At 41.1% G+C, this 16,249-nt stretch overlaps 1 protein-coding gene across 3 annotated transcripts in view; it reads right to left on the bottom strand.

Moving 5' to 3' along the window:
• LOC122459263 (protein eyes shut homolog) overlaps positions 1-16,249 on the bottom strand; it is a 119,467-nt gene that overhangs the window by 14,120 nt on the left and 89,098 nt on the right. The window lies entirely within an intron of this gene.

Here is a 16,249-nt window from a genome sequence, read left to right on the forward strand (position 1 = left end):
GTATTGTGCAGTTTAAAAAATTGAAGAATTGAACACATATTTCACATTGACAAGTTTACTTCTCAACCCACTGAAATAATTCTCTTCCCATTAGGCTAATATGTTGAACATGAACTCAACAAAAATATTACAAATGTTGGCTCATCCTACTGTAGTAGTAACACCTTTTGTTAAAGATAAAGCTACTGCCAAAAGTTATAGTTTTGTGTGTACTTAGATGGGAATAAATCAGAAAAGAATTGAACAGGAAACATGACACTTTCTATTTAAATCCCTTCTCCAGCTGAGTTGTTCCTATAAATCTCTCTCAAACAGGAGGACAGTAGCGACAGTAACAGGTAACTACTATTGAGAATAAATGTATCTGATTTTTTGCCAATGACCTGCAGACACACATTTCTCACTTTAAATACTAGCATTTACTACACTAAAAAAGCTGGCTCTGAATTACATCCTCCTAAAGGAACTGGTATAATTTGCCACCTGGGATTTGGTCAAATGTCTGCTCTAAATCCTTGAGGATCATGTACTTCTCTGGCACAGTCTTAGTTCTTTTCAAAAAGGCAGCACAAAGTAAAATTCTGGTCTGCAGTTCTGTATCCCAGGACAAAACCCCCGGATTGGTCTTCCTTCAAGAAATACCATTCACTTTTTCAACAAGTGCACCTCATGACACGTTCTTCATCTCACCCTGTTCCCCTCTGCTTTATTAGAGGCTTCTTTGTATGGGTTCCAGAATTCAGAAGGCTGGTTCAGTGGCAGGTATGAAAAGATCTGTTTTTCATCTCCACTGCTGCTCATACTTCTGTTCTGTTCCCACTAAGGGTCTATTTAATGCTATTATTTGTAAGAAGATGTATTATTCTTCTATCAGCTTTGCCTGGTACAGGGTTCCTCTATACTTTCCCCAGATCAATCAGGTGTTCAGGCAGAGTGGAAAATATGTAACTGTAGTTTAATAAGAATCTGATTTGAAACCAGCATTTAGTGTAGCAGCCTAATATTAATCCCTCCATAGTTTAATGGGTTTGATGAATACCAGTGTAGAAATATACAGTAAATGAAAATATTGGCCAATAGAAAAAACATTAAGACTTGTACTTTAATTTCATCTTATTCTTTGTGATTATTAGAACTTGAATTTTACAAAAAATTATCCTACCAAATTGCCCATATGATCATATTTACAAAACTGGTCATCTAAGTTGTGCTTGTAAAGCTAATATTTGAACTAGCAGATCAGGAAATGAAATACAAACTCTATGTGTTTGCACATGCAATTGTCAGGTTTGTCAGTGTAAATTTTACAATTATAATTTAGATGGCATGTTTTGAAAATGTGGCCCTGGGACTTTTTGGTAGATATAATATTCTGTGATACATATTTATTGCAACCTTTGACCCAGCAACTGGATCTAGGACATACTAACACATTTCAGCATCTACTTACTAATAAAAGTCGAATAAAATGAATCAGTAAAACACTATCAGTCATTTATGTTTGCAACTTGAGCTACAGTACCTTCAGAATACAGGCAGGCTAACAAAGAGATGCACACATCTATCAAATTATGCATTGTTGGGTTATTTATCAACTCATATTGAGGTATGTAGGATTTTTAAAAGAGAAATAGACTTAACTGTTCATATAAGAAAATGATAGCCCAAGATATCAAAATCCTAGTAGATTTTTGGTGACCAATTGGGAATGACATTAGATACAAACATACAAGAACAAAAACATACAAATCAACACTTGTCTGGAATAAACCCACTCTGCATTGGTGCACAAGGGACAAGGAAATGTCACAAGAAACTTCTCATACCTAGTGCTCTTGAGAGAGAACAAATCACAATCTAGTCCTTTCATTCACCTGAGCTCAAGAACTACAGAAGGCTAGTGCTAGCACTGATGCTACCTTCCTGGGTTCGCCCCTCCTCTGCATATTTAACATTTATAATACTTTCCATAAAGAAGCATGCCAACACATTTTACTAGCTGACATACATCTTATAGAGAGAGAACATTCCATTTACAACTGAAATGCAACCACTTGCATGTTGAAGTATAATGGCTATTTAGTAATACCAAGAGCATGGAACAGTCCAGGATGGAAGTGGAGAATATTTTATTCAAATATTCAAACTACAGAGAAGAAAAACTTTCTAAGTAATAAGAAGACCAGGAGTTCTTGTGGCACCTTAGAGACTAACAAATTTATTTGAGCATAAGCTTTTGTGGGATACAGCTCACTTCATCGGATGCATGCGGTGGAAAATACAGTAGGAAGATTACACACACACACACACACACACACACACGAGAGAACATGAAATATAGTGTGTCTGCAAAAAGAAAAGGAGTACTTGTGGCACCTTAGAGACTAACAAATTTATTAGAGCATAAGCTTTCGTGAGCTACAGCTCACTTCATCGGATGCATTTGGTGGAAAAAACAGAGGAGAGATTTATATACACACACACAGAGAACATGAAACAATGGGTTTATCATACACACTGTAAGGAGAGTGATCACTTAAGATAAGCCATCACCAACAGCAGGGGGGGGAAGGAGGAAAACCTTTCATGGTGACAAGCAGGTAGGCTAATTCCAGCAGTTAACAAGAATATCAGAGGAACAGTGGGGGGTGGGGTGGGAGGGAGAAATACCATGGGGAAATAGTTTTACTTTGTGTAATGACTCATCCATTCCCAGTCTCTATTCAAGCCTAAGTTAATTGTATCCAGTTTGCAAATTAATTCCAATTCAGCAGTCTCTCGTTGGAGTCTGTTTTTGAAGCTTTTTTGTTGAAGTATAGCCACTCTTAGGTCTGTGATCGAGTGACCAGAGAGATTGAAGTGTTCTCCAACTGGTTTTTGAATGTTATAATTCTTGACGTCTGATTTGTGTCCATTCATTCTTTTACGTAGAGACTGTCCAGTTTGGCCAATGTACATGGCAGAGGGGCATTGCTGGCACATGATGGCATATATCACATTGGTAGATGCGCAGGTGAACGAGCCTCTGATAGTGTGGCTGATGTGATTAGGCCCTATGATGGTATCCCCTGAATAGATATGTGGACAGAGTTGGCAACGGGCTTTGTTGCAAGGATAGGTTCCTGGGTTAGTGGTTCTGTTGTGTGGTGTGTGGTTGCTGGTGAGTATTTGCTTCAGATTGGGGGGCTGTCTGTAAGCAAGGACTGGTCTGTCTCCCAAGATCTGAGAGAGCGATGGCTCGTCCTTCAGGATAGGTTGTAGATCCTTGATGATGCGTTGGAGGGGTTTTAGTTGGGGGCTGAAGGTGATGGCTAGTGGCGTTCTGTTGTTTTCTTTGTTGGGCCTGTCCTGTAGTAGGTGACTTCTGGGTACTCTTCTGGCTCTGTCAATCTGTTTCTTCACTTCAGCAGGTGGGTACTGTAGTTGTAGGAATGCATGATAGAGATCTTGTAGGTGTTTGTCTCTGTCTGAGGGGTTGGAGCAAATGCGGTTATATCGTAGCGCTTGGCTGTAGACAATGGATCGAGTGGTATGATCTGGATGAAAGCTAGAGGCATGTAGGTAGGAATAGCGGTCAGTAGGTTTCCGATATAGGGTGGTGTTTATGTGACCATCGCTTATTAGCACCGTAGTGTCCAGGAAGTGGATCTCTTGTGTGGACTGGTCCAGGCTGAGGTTGATGGTGGGATGGAAATTGTTGAAATCATGGTGGAATTCCTCAAGAGCTTCTTTTCCATGGGTCCAGATGATGAAGATGTCATCAATGTAGCGCAAGTAGAGTAGGGGCATTAGGGAACGAGAGCTGAGGAAGCGTTGTTCTAAGTCAGCCATAAAAATGTTGGCATACTGTGGGGCCATGCGGGTACCCATCGCAGTGCCGCTGATTTGAAGGTATACATTGTCACCAAATGTGAAATAGTTATGGGTCAGGACAAAGTCACAAAGTTCTGCCACCAGGTTAGCCGTGACAGTATCGGGGATACTGTTCCTGACGGCTTGTAGTCCATCTTTGTGTGGAATGTTGGTGTAGAGGGCTTCTACATCCATAGTGGCTAGGATGGTGTTTTTAGGAAGATCACCAATGGACTGTAGTTTCCTCAGGAAATCGGTGGTGTCTCGAAGATAGCTGGGAGTGCTGGTAACGAAGGGCCTGAGGAGGGAGTCTACATAGCCAGACAATCCTGCTGTCAGGGTGCCAATGCCTGAGATGATGGGGCGTCCAGGATTTCCAGGTTTATGGATCTTGGGTAGCAGATAGAATACCCCAGGTCCTGGCTCCAGGGGTGTGTCTGTGCGGATTTGTTCTTGTGCTTTTTCAGGGAGTTTCTTGAGCAAATGCTGTAGTTTCTTTTGGTAACTCTCAGTGGGATCAGAGGGTAATGGCTTGTAGAAAGTGGTGTTGGAGAGCTGCCTAGTAGCCTCTTGTTCATACTCTGACCTATTCATGATGACGACAGCACCTCCTTTGTCAGCCTTTTTGATTATGATGTCAGAGTTGTTTCTGAGGCTGTGGATGGCACTGTGTTCTGCATGGCTGAGGTTATGGGGTAAGCGATGCTGCTTTTCCACAATTTCAGCTCGTGCACGTCGGCGGAAGCAGTCTATGTAGAAATCCAGGCTGCTGTTTCGACCTTCAGGAGGAGTCCACCTAGAATCCTTCTTTTTGTAGTGTTGGCAGGAAGGTCTCTGTGGGTTAATATGTTGGTCAGAGGTGTGTCTGATAACACTCAGTAACGACAGTGATCAGTTAAGGTGAGCTATTACCAGCAGGAGAGGGGAAAAAAACCCCAACCTTTTGTAGTGAAAATCAAGATGGGCCATTTCCAGCAGTTAACAAGAATGTGTGAGGAACTGTGTGTGTGTGTGTGTGTGTGTGTGGGGGGGGAATAAACATGGGGAAATAGTTTTATTTTGTGTAATGACCTATCCACTCCCAGTCTTTATTCAAGCCTAATTTAATGGTGTTCAGTTTGCAAATTCATTCTAATTCAGCAGTCTCTCCTTGGAGTCTGTTTTTGAAGTTTTTCTGTTGTAATATTGCGACTTTTAGGTCTGTAATCAAGTGACCAGAGAGATTGAAGTGTTCTCCAACTGGTTTTTGTATGTTATAATTCTTGATGTCTGATTTGTGTCCATTTATTCTTTTACATAGGGACTGTCCAGTTTGGCCAATGTACATGGCAGAGGGGCATTGCTGGCACATGATGGCATATATAACATTAGTAGATGCACAGGTGAATGAGCCTCTGATAGTGTGTCTGATATAATTAGGACCTATGATGGTGTCCCCTGAATAGATATGTGGACACAGTTGGCAACGGGCTTTGTTACAAGGATAGGTTCCTTGGTTAGTGTTTTTGTTGTGTGGCATGTGGTTGCTGGTGAGTATTTGCTTCAGGTTGGGGGGGCTGTCTGTAAGCAAGGACTGGCCTGTCCCCCAAGATCTGTGAGAGTGATGGGTTGTCCCTCAGGATAGGTTGTAGATCCTTGATACTACAATCCATTGGTGATCTTCCTGAAAACACCATCCTAGCCACTATCGATGTAGAAGCCCTCTACACCAACATTCCACACAAAGATGGACTACAGGCCAACAGGAACAGTATTCCCGATAATGTCATGGCAAACCTGGTGGCTGAACTTTGTGACTTTGTCCTAACCCATAACTATTTAACATTTGGGGACAACGTATACCTTCAAATCAACTGCACTGCTATGGGTACCCGCATGGCCCCACAGTATGCCAACATTTTTATGTCTGACTTAGAACAACGCTTCCTCAGCTCTCGTCCCCTAATGCCCCTGCTCTACTTGCACTACATTGATGACATCATCTGGACCTATGGAAAAGAAGCCCTTGAGGAATTCCACCATGATTTCAACAATTTCCATCCCACCATCAACCTCAGCCTGGACCAGTCCACACAAGAGATCCACTTCCTGGACACTACGGTGCTAATAAGCGATGGTCATATAAACACCACCCCATACCGGAAACCTACTGACCGATATACTTACCTGCATGCCTCCAGCTTTCATCCAGACCACTCCACACAATCCATTGTCTGCAGCCAATCTCTACAATACAACCGCATTTGTTCCTAAACCTCAGACAGAGACAAACACCTACAAGATCTCTATCAAGTGTTCTTACAACTACAAAACCCACCTGCTGAAGTGAAGAAACAGATTAACAGAGCCAGAGGAGTACCCAGAAGTCACCTACTACAGGACAAGCCCAACAAAGAAAATAACAGACGGCCACTAGCCATCACCTTCAGCCCCCAACTAAAACCTCTCCAACGCATCATCAAGGATCTACAACCTACCATGAAATAGTAAACTGATTAAGCTATGGACTAGCTTGGATTTAAGAATTTAGGGGATTATACAAAAGGAATCCCTAAGATCTACTACTTTTCTTTGTTTTATCTGCATTTATTTGAAAAATAGAAATACCTTTGTCCCAAATGTATACCTGCCAGTTCTGTGTAGCTGGAAAACTGGAGAACCATAAAATCACTTTTGTGAGCAGCTTAAAAATATTATGTTTTTGCTTTCTGTCAGTGTTCTTTAGAGTTTGAATGTACTGAACTGTTGCCTCTAAATTTCATGGTGAGCTACTAGCTTTTAAATTTCATTGTTGGGTAAGAGACAAAAACATTAGTTTCTACAGATGACTCAGAAAGATGCTGTCATCATTTATACATATGTACTTGTGTTCCAGACAAAGACCCACTGCTGGGTCAAATGCAGATTTGGGAACATTAATATTTCCTTCCAATATCTAAAACTGAAAACTATTTTAATTTGCTCAATACCATTTTGTTTCAGTTAAAAGTACATCACCCTCTAAGGTTTCAGAGTAGTAGCCGTGTTAGTCCGTATCTGCAAAAAGAAAAAGAGTACTTGTGGCACCTTAGAGATTAACAAATTTATTTAAGCATAAGATTTCATAAGTTAGAGCTCACTTCATCGGATGCATCCACGAAAGCTTATGCTCAAATAAATTTGTTAGTCTCTATGGTGCCACAAGTATTCCTTTTCTTTTATCATCATCTAAGGAGGACTATGGGTTTTATGTTAAAGTAGCACTACACATAAGACATTGCACCTGGTTTTGACCTATGTAAATCAAGAAGAACTCCATTAAATTCAATAGGTCATATTTTGTTCATACAGCTCCACTGGTGTAAATCCATAATAACTTTCCACTGACTCTGGAGTAATCCTGGTTTCAGAATAGCAGCCGTGTTAGTCTGTATTCGCAAAAGGAAAAGGAGTACTTGTGGCACCTTAGAGACTAACAAATTTATTTGAGCATAAGCTTTTGTGAGCTACAGCTCACTTCATCGGATGCATTCAGTGGAAAATACAGCTTTCACCCAGATCACACCACACGATCCATTGTCTACAGCCAAGCTCTACGATACAACCTCGTTTGCTCCAACGCCTCAGACAGAGACAAACACCTACAAGATCTCTATCAAGCATTCTTACAACTACAATACCCACCTGCTGAAGTGAAGAAACAGATTGACAGAGCCAGAAGAGTACCCAGAAGTCACCTACTACAGGACAGGCCCAACAAAAATAAAAAATAGAACGCCACTAGCCATCAACTAAAACCTCTCCAATGCATCATCAAGGATCTACAACCTATCCTGAAGGATGACCCATCACTCTCACAGATTTTGGGAGACAGACCAGTCCTTGCTTACAGACAGCCCCCCAACCTGAAGCAAATACTCACCAGCAACCACACACCACACAATAAAAACACTAACCCAGGATCCTATCCTTGCAACAAAGCCCGTTGCCAACTGCGTCCACACATCTATTCAGGGGACACCATCATAGGGCCTAATCACATCAGCCACACTATCAGAGGCTCGTTCACCTGCGCATCTACCAATGTGATATATGCCATCATGTGCCAGCAATGCCCCTCTGCCATGTACATTGGTCAAACTGGACAGTCTCTACGTAGAAGAATAAATGGACACAAATCAGACGTCAAGAATTATAACATTCAAAAACCAGTCGGAGAACACTTCAATCTCTCTGGGCACCCAATTACAGACCTGAGAGTGGCTATTCTTTAACAAAAAAACTTCAAAAACAGACTCCAATGAGAGACTGCTGAATTGGAATTAATTTGCAAACTGGATACAATTAACTTCAGCTTGAATAGATACTGGGAGCGGATGGGTCTTTACACAAAGTAAAACTATTTCCCCATGTTATTCTTTCCCCCTCCCTCGCCCCGTTCCTCATACGTTCTTGTCAACTGCTGGAAATGGCCCACCTTGATTATCACCACAAAAGGTTTTCTTCCTTCCCCCCACCCTCCCTACCTGCTGGTAATAGCTCATCTTAAGTGATCACTCTCCTTATAGTGTGTATGGCAATACCCATTGTTTCATGTTCTCTGTGTTTGTATATAAATCTTCCCACTGTATTTTCCACTGAATGCATCCGATGAAGTGAGCTGTAGCTCACGAAAGCTTATGCTCAAATAAATTTGTTAGTCTCTAAGGTGCCACAAGTACTCCTTTTCTTTTTGGAGTAATCCTGCATTTAAAACAGTGTAACTGAATGTACAGTTAGGCCTATTGGAGCTACACTGGTGTAACAATCAGTATCTATGTGATCAGCCCCAGACCCAGGCCCATCATATATACAAATATCACAAGACCGTGTGCATACACTTTCCCCTATTGTTGGAAAATTGTAGATTTATGTGAACTAGCTACTAAAAAAAACTCAAGACGATTGAGAGATCAGTATTCTTGATTTGATTACCTGCTTTTGCATGCCACACAGAACCATACAAACTTACACATGCCACTTTCTAGGCTTGTCAAAAGTATTTAAGTTCTGACACATTCCTCTTACAAACAAAAAGAAGCAACCACCACCCACAGTCCAAATGAACCTCTGTCATAGTTGGAAAACTCATGCTAATGCCCATCACTGATACACAACAACATTCTAAAGGAGCTCATTAATTCTGAAGCCAGCTTGGCTCTTGCCTGACATGTAACATTGCATTGAACAAAAACATGTAAAGGAAAAGCAGACCGAGAATTTCTTCAGAAACCAGCTTATTTGATAATGCCAGGGTTTTAATTTGTATAACTGCTTAATTTCATATAACAAATGTTGTTAAAACAGAAACGGAAATCCTGCTGATTACAATGGGCCAGTCAGTAGTCCAGCTGTACACAGCTACACAGGAGGGTATGTCACTTCTTTCCCTTGCATGACCTCCCAGCTTCTCAGTTCCAGGTGCAAGGGGGAAGCAAGCACTGCATACCTGATACTCCCATGAAGGTGGATGGGAAGTGGTTGGGTAGACTCTTGGCTGCGCCCCACTGGCCAGTCAGCACAGGGCGTTGGCCAGAGTAATATGCTATATAGGCCAGCAGTAGGAGAGATCATGGAAGGTCCTGAGACATAAACACTACCCAGTGCTCTTCCTGGCATGGCACACCTATGCAGCACCCCTTACAGAGGGCTGTGCCTAAAGGTACAATCTAGCCCCAAATGAAGTGTTGATTTTACCTTTCAAAAAGTACAATGCCATGTTTTCATATATTAATGCAGTTCATATTTAAAGGCAGTACAGACACTAAAATTATGAAAAAAGCTTTACTAAATGGAATTTAAAGATGACAGCACCTATACTGACTCAGAATGTTACAAATCTTACATGAATATGACTTGTTTTAAAAATAAACATGACAACCTCCCAAACCCAGCAAACATTAAAACCACACAAAATTATAAATTAAGTTTAATATTCCAGAACTCCCAAACATTTGAATGCAAGGAATTCAGTTACTGTCAACTCAAAATTCTAAACTCTTTCCCATACTGATATCAGCCACCCATCTTCCCTTCTTGTTAGGTTTGTACATGTGTTATTTTTAGATCAAGAACGTTTCCAGAGAATAGTGGTGGGAAACTGAATTTGCTCAGGTACTAGGAGAAAACTATTGACAGTTTCTTCTTCTCTTGGCCAGGCCACTGAAGCCAAGTGTAGCAGCGGAGGGAAGATGATAGGAAAGCAGAGCTGCTCAATGTCTACTTTGCTTCAATCTTCTCACAAAAAAACAATGTATGACCAGAGGACTAGTGAAGTTACCATAGACCAGTGGGTCTCAAACTTTTTTTTTGCGGACCACTTGAAAATTGTTGAGGGTCTCAGCGGACCACTTAATGATCTTTCCAAATATTGTTTGTACCGTTAGCTAACTATTGTAAAGCGCTTTGGATAAAAACACTATATAAAAATAACTTAATAATAATTAACTTTTTTTGTTCTGCAAATAAAAGCACAGAACTCAAATTTTAATATCAGTAGTCTTATCTTTCAGATGCAATGGTTGTGCCCTCCCCCCACTCTGACACAGCAGCTCCCAAGCTGGGGCTGGGAAGGAGGGAGGGGGGGTTTCTCCCCTGCCACAGCAGCCACAGAGCTGAGGCTGGGAAGGAGGGCCATCTCTCCCTGGCAGCCACAGGCCTGGAGCTCAGGAAAGTCACCTCTTTCTCTGGTCGTTGCAGGCCTTCATGTTCCAAGTTCCTCCGACCCCCTCTTCTCACCCTACTGCCCCCTGCCACCTACCCCTTATTCCCCCCAAGGCCACCCCCTCACCTTACATGTGCATCTTCTCCAGGGTCCAGGCACCTAATTAGTGAAGCCAAGCTTCCATGGCTCCACTAATTAGGTGGGTGGCCCAGGTGCACACCTTAGAGGGAACTATCCACTGAGCACCTGAATGGAACTCAAGGACAACTGGTGGTCTGCGGACCACAGTTTGAGAACCTTTGCCATAGACAATAAACGGGAAGGGATGCAGATCTGGATAAGTAAAGGGGATCATCAGATCATCAGAGATCTTCTGACCAATTTGAATGAATTCAAATCAGAGGGGTTGGATGCTATTCACCCAAGGGTACTGCAGGAATTGCCTGAAGAAATATTGGAGCCACTGGCAATAATATTTGCAAACTCATGGATGTCAAGAGAGGTCCTGGAAGACTGGAGAAGAGTTAGTATAGTGCCCATCTTTAAAAAGAGGGGAAAGGAGGAGTTGGGGAACTGTAGACCCGTCATCCTGACTTTGATACCTGGGAAGCTACTGAGCTATGTATAAAACTTTCAATTTGTGAATACCTGAAAGATGAAGGGGTAATTATTAGTAGCTGTCATAGATTTACTAAGAACAAATCATGCCACATCTGCTTGATTTCCTTCTTTGATAGGGCAACTGGTTTGGTGGATGGGGGAATGTGGTAGACATAAACCTGGACTTCAGCAAGATATATCAGCAAGTTAATCAGAAATCCTGGTAATTTACATTATTCTTTGACATATTTTGTGCCTCAACTGGTTGTGTCTACATTTGAAAGATTGTTTATATATTAACATTAGCTTGTCATTATATATTAATGTGGTTCTGGGTGAATGAATAAATAGTTGGTTGGTTTAAGAATAAGCAAGTATGCTGATTTGAGAAAAAAATGTTCAGGTTAAAAGAATCCAGCATTAAATTAGTAAGATTTAAGTAAGTCCCTGGACTCAATACAAAGGAGTTATCCCATTGAATTCTATTAACATTGGCAAACCTAGTTTGTTAGATTTCAGCTTTAAAATCTAACTGGCACCCTGGCAAATTCATAAATTGACCAATTTTCATACTGACATAATTTGCCAGATTGACACATGTGGCAGAGATCCAGTTAACAAACCCACCACTATGCTCATTACACTTTCTGGCTGATTGCTTCCTCAAATTAACCAGCACTTGCTGCACCACTAAAGTTCAAGATTTTTCTAAGTTTGTTAAAGTCCAATAGCACATGCAGCTAGTGAGAGAGGTCCAGGTGACCAGTCTTCATATCCTGTTGAACACTATGTCTAGCATCACTGGTAGATGTTTGTAAATTCTGTTGGTGAGGTGAATAAGGTTTGTCCATTGTTGTTTTGGCAATAAGGGAGGAATTAGAATTACCCTGGTCCCATCATGTCTTATCTTTTGTGCCACTCTCTGTACAAGAGGAAATGGGTGGGGGAGGCAAGGAAGCGTAACAGGCCCATCCCCCAATTCAGAAGGATTGTGTTAAAATGGACAGTTTTTCCTTGCCCACTTGTGAATAGAAATGAGGGCATTTTGTATTCTGCCTGGTGGCAAACAGATCTATGTCCAGAAGTACCCAAAAGTTGAATGTGCCCTGAATTACTGAGTCCTTTAGAAATGATTTGTGCAACTGTGTCATATCTCTACTGACCTGATCTGCTGTGACTTTATCCTTGCCTCTTAGTGAAAGATAATTGGATAGAAGTTATAGTGGATTCACCAGTGCCATAGCTGATAGCCTCCTTACAGAATTGCAATGAGTGAGCTCTTCTCTGTTTGTTCAGATAAATGCATTGCTGTCACGTTGTCTGTGATGACTTGCTCTATTTGGCTCTGGATGTGAGGTGGAAACAATTTGAGAACTAGACAGATAGCTCTCAACTTTAATACATTTGTATGTAATGTCTTTTCTTGATAATGCCAGTGGGCCCAAATTAACAAATGGTTGAGGTGCAGTCCCCATTTTTTCTTGGGAGCACACAGAGTGATTGTCAGTGCTGGAGCTGAGGGGTTGAATGCTACACTTTTCAAAATATTCTATTGGTGTATTCAGAATCATAGAGATGACAGAGGATAGACAGAGTTCTGAACTTACTGTCTGTGCTTGGACTGTAGTTCTCTGCCAGCAAACACATCCCACGAGTGGGAATACGCAGAGGGCACTTGAAGAAGAATCATGAGATTTCTAAACACTGCCAGATTAGTTTCAATCTGTCAGTAATGCATATTAGAAATGCAACATAAATTATGTTGAAGTCTAAGAAGTATTTATGCCCCGCCTATTTAAACTGAGATACAAATCAGATATTGAGCTGTCTGTCAGGTTAACACAGGAATATTAATAACCCTCCTTTAAATATTAACGTATTGTAGTTCGCAGATGACACTAAACTGGGGGGAGAGGTAGATCTGCTGGAGGGTAGGGATAGCATCCAGTGTGATCTAGACAAATTAGAGGATTGGGCCAAAAGAAATCTGATGAGGTTCAACAAGGACAAGTGCAGAGTCCTGCACTTAGGATGGAAGAATCCCATGCACTGCTACAGACTGGGGACCTACTGGCTAAGCAGAAGTTCTGCGGAAAAGGACTTGGGGATTACAGTGGATGAGAAGCTGGATATGAGTCAGCAGTGTGCCATTGTTGCCAAGAAGGCTAACGGCATATTGGGCTGCATTAGTAGAAGCACTGCCAGCCGATGGAGGGAAGTGATTATTCCCCTCTATTCGGCACTGGTGAGGCCACATCTGGAGAATTGCATCCAGTTTTGGACCTCCCACTACAGAAAGGATGTGGACAAATTGGAGAGAGTCCAGGGGAGGGCAATGAAAATAATCTGGTGGCTGGGGCACATGACTTATGAGGAGAAGCTGGGGAAACTGGGCTTGTTTAGCCTTCAGAGAGAAGAGTAAGGGGGGATTTGATAGGAGCCTTCAACTACCTGAAAGGGGGGGGGGTTCCAAAGAGGATTGAGCTCTCAGTGGTGGCGATGACAGAACAAGGAACTATGGTCTCAAGTTGCAGTGGAGGAGATCTAGACTGGATATTAGGAAACAGTATTTCACTAGGAGGGTGGTGAAGCTCTGGAATGGGTTACCTAGGGAGGTGGTGGAATCTCCATCCTTAGAGGTTTTTAAGGACCATCTTGACAAAGTCCCGGCTGGGATGATTTAGTTGGTGATGGTTCTGCCTTGAGCAAGGGGTTGGACTAGATGACCTCTTGAGGTCTCTTCCAACCCTAATCTTCTATGATTCTATCATCCAAAAAGGATTTCTTCCAGCAACTGACACAGAGTGTGGAGCACTGTAAAGGAGGGCTAAAGCTTGTCTATATTGCCCATTGTTCAGATTACAGGGGCACAAATAACAGTGCTCCGCTGTAACTCCCTATGTGGATGCTGCAGGTGCAAACTGAAGGTTCCTAGTTCACATTAATTTAATCTTGTTTACAGTGGACTTCTTTAATGCAAACTAGGAACTTTTTAATTTGCACCTGCAGTAGCCGCATGGGGGAATTACAACAGATCACTTTGGTGAACATTTTGTTTACACCCTCATACTTCAAATGGTGGAACAGTATAGACAAGCCCTAGAAGCCCCCACTTTGGTAGATCTACCTTTAAAAGGAACATATGGAAGAGGGAAAACAAGAGGGAGAACAATACCCCCCAAACCTGTTTACCTGATGAGACAGATTGTAATAGCGAATGCCTTTAAAAACATACAATGGACATATAATAGGAAGTGGCGATAACAACCTCAGAGAGAACATCTTTGTAAATACCTTCATGGGAAGGACTACCTGATTTTATAACAAACACCTAATACCTTTAAATCTGAATGATCACAGAATTATATAGTTTAAAAGGTTGAGGCAAAAATGTCCTCAAGCCACAGGTAGTGCGTCAGACATGCTGTCTCCTCACGAAAGACATACAGGTCAGTCTCTGATAGGCTAGGTCAGAGGACAGAATGGGACAATGTGTTAAGTAGAAACATAAGACCTTATCTATGCATAAATTTGCACTGCTTTAGTTAAACTAACTTAGTTAAAGTGATGCAAATCCTTGTTTAAACTTATCTGTTTAAAACTGGTTATTTCTGTTTAGATTGTCACAGTAAATTTACTGGGGCAAGCTAAATCTTGGAAAGCAGGCTAAAGTAAACACAAATAAGGCACCTTTATTCCAGAATAAGCACATTCACACATGGAGTCAGTCAAGAATAGTTAATCAAAAACAACAGTCTGTATTCAAAAGCCCTTTAAACCAGGTTTAAATTGAAATGAGAGTGTCCACACCCAAAGTTGCACCAAAATTAACAATTGTTTTAAAATCACAGCTTTAGTTAAGTTGGTGCAACTTGATACATAGGCCAGGCCTCAGATCTGTAACTTTAATGAAAGTATATGAAGAGGTATATTATGCAAAATATTTCTTTTGTTTCAGTATGATTCTTTCCATTTTTAATAAATCTTGTTTTAAATTAGATCACTTGAGTCTTACACTGTTTGGGAATTTTCACATAGAATGTCCCAGAGATGGAAAAAACAAAGTAACAAAGTTCTAAGGCTTAGTCTAAACACAGAGTTGTACCAATATAAAGAAGTTATTTTATGCCAATTTAATAAAACCAGAGACAATTTTGTCTGTGACCATTTGGAGGTTCTTCTAGACGTTTAAACCTGACTTATATTGATTTAGCTTGTGCCTGTAAATTTACATATTCAGCTAAACCAATATACTAGTTTTGGACAGATAAAAAAGAGTCCACACAAAAGTCGCACCTGTTTAACCAAAATGATTTAAGTGAAACCTGTATAAGTTCTGTATGTAGGCCAGTCCCTAAGAAATTGTTGCAAAGGGAGAGTATCCACAGGGTACCCTGCTTCAAATTCTTGGTCAAAAGAGCATGGACTAAGGAATCCTTTCCCACCAAGCTTTTTTAAGTAAAAATTCCTAACCACCACGGACATGAATAGAGTTTAAGGAGTGTAAGATAACAAATATCATAGCTGCTTTTAAACCTTCTGATTTGTTTTTATCCCTACTCCCTTTTGTGTGCATATACAGGTGCACCCTAAATACACAAAATGCACAAAAAGAAGTGAGGAGGCAGCCCCTCTCTCCTCTTGTCTGGTGGAAGGACTATTGTCTCAGCAGCTCACTCCAGCTTACTACACACAAAACAGTGCAAAGGAAAAAATGAGACACCAAAGGAGGTAGTGAACAATGCCCTTCTATGACAGCAAGTCCATCCATACAGACTGGAACAGTAGCTTTGGGGACTGCTGGCAGATGTGCAGTAATATGAAATAACAAGCAACCTTCTGAAATACCACAACATTGTAGAATTTATTATAACTTTGCAAGAGTTAATGACACTGGGACCAAGATCAGACTTATTATGGGAAGTTAGTCTCAACACAACTGTGAAGAAGCTGCCACCCCATAATAAATTTGAAAATTCCACAGCATTTGTGTTTTATAGCTATAACACTATATTATTGGAGTCATATGTTTTCTGTGTTCTTCTCTGTCATAAGCGGCGTTTTCACTTGTAAGTTATGTTTCGCTGAATGAGTCATAAATTAAAGAACTTTTCA

This window comes from Dermochelys coriacea, chromosome 3 (assembly GCF_009764565.3).
Source record: "Dermochelys coriacea isolate rDerCor1 chromosome 3, rDerCor1.pri.v4, whole genome shotgun sequence".
Classification (NCBI taxonomy): domain Eukaryota; kingdom Metazoa; phylum Chordata; order Testudines; family Dermochelyidae; genus Dermochelys; species Dermochelys coriacea.